Genomic DNA, 8,877 nt, shown 5'->3' with positions numbered 1-8,877 from the left:
AAAACAATTATTTTTTTTGTCTTTTTGAGACAGGGTCTCCCTGTAGCCCCAGCTGTCCTGGAACTCACTATGTAGACCAACCTGGCCTTGAACGCACAGAGATCCGTCTGCCTCTGCCTCCTGAATGCTGGGATTAAAGGTGTGCACCACCATGCCTGGCTTTTTTTTTTTTTTTTTTTTTTTGTATTTGACTTGGGCATTTCCTCTTCAGTGAAATCTTTTCATGTCTTTTGCATATTTTCTTTTTTTAAGTTTTATTTGTGTTATCGTTAATTATGTGTCTCTGGGTGCACATGTGAGTGCAGGAGCCTGTGTGGGTCAGAGGGGTCAGATCTCTTGGAGCTGGAGTTTTAGGTGGTTGTGATCTGGCCAAGGTGAATGCTGGGAAACAAACTTGGGTCCTCTATAAGAACAGCCAGTGCTCTTAACCACTGAGCCACCTCTCTAGGCCTCCTTTCTTTTAGGATTAAAAAAAGTATACCTATGTATGAGCATGTGTGTGCAGGTGCCCAGAGAGACCAGGAGAGGGCATCAGATCCCCTGGAACTGGAGTTACAGACGGTTGTTAGCTGAGCCCAGGTCCTCTGCAAGAGCAGCCAGTGCTCCTAATTGCTAAGCCATCTTCCCAGTCCCCATTGGTTGGTTTGTTGAGTTAGGGTCTCACTCTGTAGCCCAGATGGATCCAGAACTCATGTAGCCCAGGCTAGCCTTGAACTCATTCCAATCCTCCTGCCACAAGTACTGGGATTACCAGTGTGAACTGCCATACTCAGCATCCAAAATTATTTTTTTTCTGAAAATTTTATGTTTGCATTTAAGCCTGTAGTCCATTTGGAATCAAAATGTGTTCTGTTTTTGTTTTGAGATATCATCATGCTATGTAGCCCAGGCAAACTCACAATCCTTTTGTCCTTATCTCCTGAGTACTGTATTATAGACAACACCAAACACACCTGGGTTGTTTTGTTGGTTTTTGGATTTATTTTTATGTATGTGAGTGTTTTGCCTGCATGTATGTAAATGCACCCTTGTCGTGCAATGAGAGCATCAGATCCCCTGGAACTGGAGTTATGGATGCCTGTTGGCTGCCATGTGAGAACTGGGAACTGAACTCCAGGTCCTCTGCAAGAGCAGCCAGTGCTCTCAACCGCTGAGCCATTTCTCCAGCCTTTTTTAAAAAAATAAATAATACAATTTATTTTTATTTATTGTGTGTGTGTGTGTTGTGTATGTATACATGCATGCAGGTGCCCCTGGAGATCAAAGAGGGAGCCAACCTCCCTGGTGCTGGAGTTACAGGTGGTTGTAAGTTGTGGGTGTTAAGAACTGAACTCTTACTAAGCTGACTCTCAAAACCTTGGCTTGTGTAGTCCCCTGCCTCTGGCCTGGAACTCACTATGTGGACAGGCTGGTCTCAAACTTGGGCTGATCCTCTTTATAAGTACTGGGATCACAGGCATGAACCACTATGCCTGGCCAGTCCTGATTGTTTTTTAAAAAGATATATTTTTTAAGTGTATGAGTGTCCTGCACATATGTAAATGTGCCTGTGCATGTAATGGCCACACAAGCCAGAGGAGGGTAAACTTCAGTTCCAGAGGATCTGATGCCCTCTTCTGGCCTCTGGAGGCATTGCACCCTTGTGGTATACTTAAAATACACAGAAGCAAAACATTCCTTTAAATTAATTTTTGGGGGCTGAAGAGATGGCTCAGCAGTTAAGAACACTGGCTGTTCTTGCAGAAGACCCGGGTTCGAATCCCAGCACCCATATGGCAGTTACCAACTGTCCATAACTCCAGTTCCAGGGGATCCAACAGCCTCTTCTGTCTTCCATGGGCATTGCATGACACAGTGCACTTACCTACATGCAGGCAATACACGCATACACATAAAATAAAAATAATATTTTTTAAACTAAAAAAAATTAGCTGGGAGTGGTGGCACACATCTGTAGTCCCAGCACTTGGGAGGCAGAGGCAGGCGGATCTCTGTGAGTTCAAGGCCAGCCTGGTCTACATAGTGAGTTCCAGGACAGCTGGGGCTACAGGGAAACCCTGCTTCAAAAAGACCAAAAAAAAATAAAAAAATTGCCGGGTGTGGTGGCACACCCCTTTAATCCCAGCACTCGGGAGGCAGAGGCAGGTGGATCTCAATAAGTTGGGGCTACAGGGAGACCCTGTCTCAAAAAAACAAAAAAAAATTTTTTTTTTTATTTTTTTGGCCAAGCATGGTAGTACACACCTTTAATCCCAGCACTTGGGAGGCAGAGGCAGGCAGATCTCTGTGAGTTCAAGGCCAGCCTGGTCTACATAATGAGTTCCAGGCCAGCTGGGGCTACAGGGAGACCCTGTCTCAAAAAGATCCAAAATAGTAATACTACTAATAATTTTTCAAAAAGTTTGCTTATCATAGTCACAATGATAATAAAAATAAGATTAAAGCGGCCTCAATATTCCAGAGATAAAGAAGTTTGATTTTCAACCATGACTACAAAGTTGTGTCTATGACTCAATGGGAGAGTGCTTGTCCAGACTGTGTGAGGCCCTAGGTTCCAGTCTCAGCACTGTAGTGGTGGTAGTGGTGTGTGTGTGTGTAGGATATGCAGTCCTGTAGGGAGGAAACTACCTACTACCAGGCATCTATCTAATAAACAGCATGTCAGTGTGTTACTGAGGAAGTTCCAGTATTGGCAGAGGGACCAGATGTGATCTAGCTTAAAGGGCCTGGAATTTACTGTGTGGTTTTGATACATAACTTGGGTTTTTCCTCGATGATTCCTGGCTCATATCCTCTTCTTCAAGGCAGGTCACAGAAAGCAGAATTTCTCCTCTAAGCGAAGCACCACATCCTTTCTTACATCTTACCCTATGCATTTGCTCATCTGCAATCTTTGTTAATACCCTTTACAGCAAACAAGTTTTCTCCAAGTTCTGCAACTCACTCTAGCAAAGTAATCTGACTAAGGAGGGGGTTGTGAGAACCTTGATGTCCTGGTTGGCTTCAGTTGTCAACTTGACACCCCTGGGAAGAGGGAACCTCAATTGGGGAATTTTCTCTATCAGACTGGCCCATGGGCATGTCTGTAAGGCATGTTCTTGATACTGAGTATAAGTGGGCATTAGCCCACTGTGGATGGTGCCACCCCTGGGCAGGTGGTCTGGGGTTAAGAAGCACAGGCCACAGGAGCAAGCCAGTAAGCAACATTCCTGTTGTCTTTCTATTACTGTGATAAAAATAAAAAATAAGCCATGGAGCACACCTTTAATCCCAGCACTTGGGAGGCAGAGGCAGGTGGATCTCTGTGAATTCAAAGCCATCCTGGTCTATATAGTGAGTTCCAGGACAGCCAAGGCTACAGTGAGACCTTGTCTCAATCAGTCAATCAATCAAGTGTGCTGTGGCACACACACACACACACACACACACACACACACACACACACACAATCAAACAAGCTACAGGGAGACCCTGTCTCAAAAAGACCTAAATAAATAAATAAATAAAAATCAAAAAAAAACCAAAACCAACTTGGGGAGGAAAGGGCTTTATTTTTTTTTTTTTGAGACAGGGTCTCCCTGTAGTCCCAGCTGACCTGACCTGAACTCACTATGTAGACGGACCTCCAGGCTGGCCTTGAACTCACAAGGATCCGCCTGCTTCTGTCTCCCGAGTGCTGGGATTAAAGGCGTGCGCCACCACGCCCAGTGGAAAAGGCTTATTTTATCTTACATCTATCTCCCAGATCACAACTCATCACGGAGGGAAGTCAAAGCAGAAACTCAGAGCGGGAAACTGAAACACAGACCATGGAGGAACACTGCTTATTGGCTTGCTTTCCTAGCTCAGTCTGCTTTCTTGTGCAATACAGGATCACTTGCCCAGGGGTGGCACCACCCACAATAGTCTGGGCCTCCCACATCTCTCAACAGTCAAGGAAATGCCCCACAGACATAGCCACAGGCCAATCCAATGGAGACAGTTCCTCAACCAAGGCTCCTTACACACAGGTGTGTCAAGTTGACAACTGAGGCTATCCAGCACTTCCGTGGTCTCTGCTTCAGTGGTTGCCTCCTGGTGGAAGCGTCCCAGTGTGCAATTGTTAGGGTGGCCTCAGGAATCTACAGCACTTTGTCCTGAGGCAAGTGTATGCCAGTGTCCTGGACCCAGCAAGAGTCAGACACAGGGCCCAAGCTAGTCCTCATCAGACATGAAAGGGAGACAAGAAAGGGGCAGCCAGCCTGTCCAGGGTCTAGAGAAGGACAGTCATTTCAGACTGGACAGACAGTCACATGAGGAGCTGTGGAAGGAAGCCTCCTGAGGGCCATGTGGGCTAATGCCTTTGCTCTACTTCTTGCCCCTGGCAATGAATTTTTCTTGTGCTGACGGAGGAAGATTATCTGGACTCTATATTGTCTGGACTCTAGCGATGGCATGGAGGAAAGTGCTCAGGAATGTGTAGATGGCCCCAGAGGGCATGGAGAAGCAGGTGGCAGAAAGGAGGGCTGGGAAGGCAGGGTAGAAGCAGCCTGGAATTTGATGTCAGGAGTGTTCTCTGCAGGCACTGGGAGAGCACAGAAACTTCCTCAGCAGAGCGCCACAGGACAGCAGCTGTGTGAACAGTGGGGTAGGGAGGACAAGTTAGGTCTGGGCCACCAGCACGGAGAGCACTGTGCCAGGGGATGATGTTACTGGGCACTTGGGTTTCCTCGGCCTTCCTTTTCTGCTGTCCACCTGCACTGTGCAAAGCGTCCAGTTTCTCATAAGGGACCTCCTGTGATGACCCCCACCTCCCCACCTGAGGCCTGGCAGCTCACTCCCAGGTTTCTTCCTGGAAATGGTGCAAGGCAGGAAGAGAAGCCAGCAAGGGCTGTATGCTGGGACCTTAGTTTCCTCATCACACCATCTCCGTAGAACAGATAATGGGCGAGGAAGAGCAACGTAAACCATAGTGTGCAACAGACACAGCAGAGGCCATTATTAGTCTTCAGAAGTAAGACTCAAGCCAGGTGGTTTAATGTACCTGTGGTTCCAGGTACTCCTCTTGTCATTGATCTGCCCTTCTCTACCAGCCTCAAGCATAGCTGATATCCATCACCAGCCTAAACCCTTAGCTGCTCTTCTGGAGGGTGATGGGAAGGGCAGGGGAGATCCAGCAAGCACACCGCTGCTGGTCAGAACTCAACAGTGGCCCACACTAGGACCCAGACAATTGGAGTGACCTGGCAGCTCACTGAGCTCAGGGCCCAGGTCTGCTGTGAGGAACTGGAGGCTTGTGGAGAGGAAGTGGCTAGAGGGTTCTTACAATAATAAGTGGCCAGAGCCTGAGGCTCTGGGATTTGAGACCTTGCTACTCCTCCACCCCAGAGCTGGGTGTGCTGGATAGCTTTAGTGTCAACTTGACACACCTGGGTTGAGGGAGCCTCAACTGGGGAATTGCCTCCATTGAACTGGCCTGTGGCCATGTCTGAGGACATTTTCTTGATTGTCGTGGGAGGGCCCAGCCCACTGTGGGTGGTGCCACCCCTAGGCAGGTGGGCCTGTGTTGCCTAAGAAAGCAGGCTGAGCAGGGGCCAGGGGAGTAAGTCAGTAAGCAGGGGTCCTCCATGGCCTGTGCTCCAGCTCCTGCCTCCAGGTTCTTGCCCTGAGTTCCTACCTTGGGCTCCCTAATGAACTGTGACCCAGGAGATTTAAGATAAATAAACCCTTTCCTCCCCAAGTTGGTAGTAGTCAGAGTGTTTTGTCACAGCAATGGAGAAACAAGCCAGAACACTAGGGTAGGGCAGTGCTCTTAGAAACATGCCCAAAGTCCCCAAACCCCTTCCTCTGACAAGAGTAACTCTATGGGGTAATTTTCTTATACTAACAAGTATTCCTAACAAGTTACAGACTTTGGAGCTGAAGAGATGGCTCACTGGTCAAGAGCACTGACTGCTCTTGCAGAGGACCCAGGTTAGGTTCCCAGCACCCACATGGTAGCTAACAGCCAGTTCCAGATCTGATGCCCTCTTCTGACCTCCACAAGCACTGCATGACATGGGTGCACTCACATACATACAGGCAATATGCTCATAAAATAAGTTTTTAAAAAACAATACACTAATACATTATAAGTACTTTTTTAAAAAGTTACAAGCCAGGTGTGGTGGCCTTTAATCCCAGTAGAGGCAGGATGTGTGTGACTTCAGGGCCAGCCTGGTCTACATAGTGAGTTCTAGGCCAGATGGGGCTACAGGGAGACTCAGTCTCAAAAAGACCAAACAATTGAAAAAATAAAAACTAAGATCAGACTTCCCCATTCCATTCCATCTATCAGGCTGCTTGGCTCTAGGAGGAATTTCCAGGCTTACTGCAGTCTTGGTAATTTTCCCGCCCGAGCAAGTGCTTGGCTGCCTAAAGTGGATTGGTAACTTGACTCCCTTTTCAAACTGTCAACACAAGGGTATCATCAGCCTCATTAAAATTGATGTCAGCACAACCTGACAGGACTGGAGATGGCAGGTCACAGAAAAGGGCAGAGTGCTTTGTGATTCTGTCCAGCCCTTCCTTGGTGGTAAGGTAGTGTAGTTCAAACAGGGATGTCAGCGATGGGAAGTTGACACTGGGCTGCTAGAACCGTGAATGTGGGCTGGCAACATGGCTCAGCAAGTAAAGCACTTGCCCTAAAAGCTTGAACCCCTGGAACCCATGCAAAGGTGGAAAAACTGACCCTGTGACCTCCACATTAAATACCATGGCACATGCCTCCCATCATACATACACATTAAAAAGTACTAGTCTGGATCATGGTGGGAGAAATGGGGAAAAGGTTAGATCCAGCATCTCCTGCAAGATGGACATTTCTCCATTTCTAAGCATCATTACTCCTCAGTGTCTGGATTCCTATAGATGTGAACTCCAGGCAAGAGGCTGTGAATGGGCTATCCAGTTTGTAGGCAGCACTCTTTCACAACTGTACCAAGACACTGGGCCTTTCCCCAGGCTCAGGTTCCTGACCTCACACTAAGACTCACAGTCAAGAGTCCTACTAGCCCTGCAGCTGGTCAGGCCTGGACATCCAGTCCATCATAGCTTCCACCCACCATTTGTAACTCAGACATCTTTTGCCACTGCTGGAAGCGAACCCACTCAGTTAATCTTTCACGTGGGCCACAAGTCTAGTAGTTTGCCCCATCACCACAGAGCTTGTTTCCTAGAACTCTCCAAGATTCTTCAGTCAAGGGTGGCTGACCTTCAAGCTCATCCTAAGGACAATCATATCAGGGGCTTTTGGTAAACCTAGTCTTAGAAAAAAAATGACACACACCTTCCATCCCAGCCCTTCAAAGGCCAGCCTGGTCTCCACAGCCAGCACCCCAGGACAGCTGAGATTACAAGATCTAATTGTTTCTCCAGCCTCACCTTCCACTGCTCTCTCCAGTCAAATCTGCCTCTGGTTAACAAAATCGCAGCCATTTCCTATTCCTGCGTGTCTGCCAGACTCCCCTTTTACTCCATTTTACTTATGTCGCCTTGTTCCTAGGCCCTAGTAGGCATCACTCACACCCCAATGTCTTTTCTTCCTTATTGGTTACTGTGAACATTGAGGGCTGGTTTGTCTCTGTAAGCTAAACCTTCTTCCTCTTGCCCTGCCAAGGAGCCTGGCATGTCCTAGGATAGAAAATCATGTAAACTTCTGAAAAAAAATTCACCCAATGTTACTGCATTTGGTATTTGACAATATACAAAAAATCTGATTTACTCTATTGCTTTGCTGTGTGTGGAGGTCGGTGGTGGGGTGCACATGAAGGGCAGGAGAGCATCCAATCCCCTGGAGTAGGAGTTACAGGCACTTTCAGGGGTAGGGGTCCCATTCTGGTCCTATGATTGCATACCAAGTTCCAACCTGAGGGGCCACTCCAATTTAGGCTGCAGGAAAAAAAAAAAAAAACTATTGAAAAACATACTGAAGGCTTGCTTTCTGGGAAATAAGGTAGAGGAAACAATCACATAGATCTACTCTTGGCTAGTCCAGAACTCACTATGTAGTCCAGGCTGGCCTCAGACTCACAGGGATCCTATCTCTGCTGTGACTAAAAGGTATGTGCCTCTACCCCCAGCATAAAGTCCAGTTTTACGTCTCTGGCATTTACTGTCAGTGGAATCACAGACTACCAGTGCTGAGACTCCTGAACCATTTGATCACATCCCTTCAATTTTAGGCAAAGAAGAGACCAAGGAGTCAAGACAAGGTCACACAGGAAATGCGACAAACCCAGAACTGGAACTCGGGGCTCTGGCGTTTCCTTTCCTCTTAAGTCATGCATTATACAAAAATTATTTGCTGATTTTCAGGGGCTCCAGATTATTCAATTGGAAAAATTTTTTTTTCCACTAGAGACTGCAACTCAGGGCCTTACACATGCTAGGCAAGTGTTCTATCATGATTCCAGACTCCAAACCATTTTTAAAAATTCATTTACTTCCATAGTTATAGTGAAGACTCATTTCAAAGGTCTCCTATCCTTGCACATTTCCTGTCAATGACCACCAATAGGACGACAATGCACCCAGTCACTTTCCTTCAAGTATGTTAACAGGAGCGTACTGTAGTAAGAGCCTAATTTAAAGATGTGAACATACAACTAGGCTTTACCAAAGAGTATTTATTTCACTTAGACTTAAAAAAACTTTTTTGGCAGTTCTCATATAAAAGGTCCTAATCTCTCTCTCTCTCTCTCTCAGACAGATGCAGGGATTCTGTAATGAATGTCCTGCTTCTGTCATTCTGGTGTGTCTGTATGGCAGTTCTCATATAAAAGGTCCTAATCTCTGTGTGTGTGTGTGTGTGTATAATAAAAAAAACAACCGTAAAAAAAGGCATGAAAAAAACAGACC

Source organism: Nannospalax galili, unplaced genomic scaffold (genome assembly GCF_000622305.1).
Source record: "Nannospalax galili isolate Female #2095 unplaced genomic scaffold, S.galili_v1.0 scaffold106, whole genome shotgun sequence".
Lineage (NCBI taxonomy): Eukaryota > Metazoa > Chordata > Mammalia > Rodentia > Spalacidae > Nannospalax > Nannospalax galili.
This window is presented reverse-complemented; position numbering follows the sequence as displayed.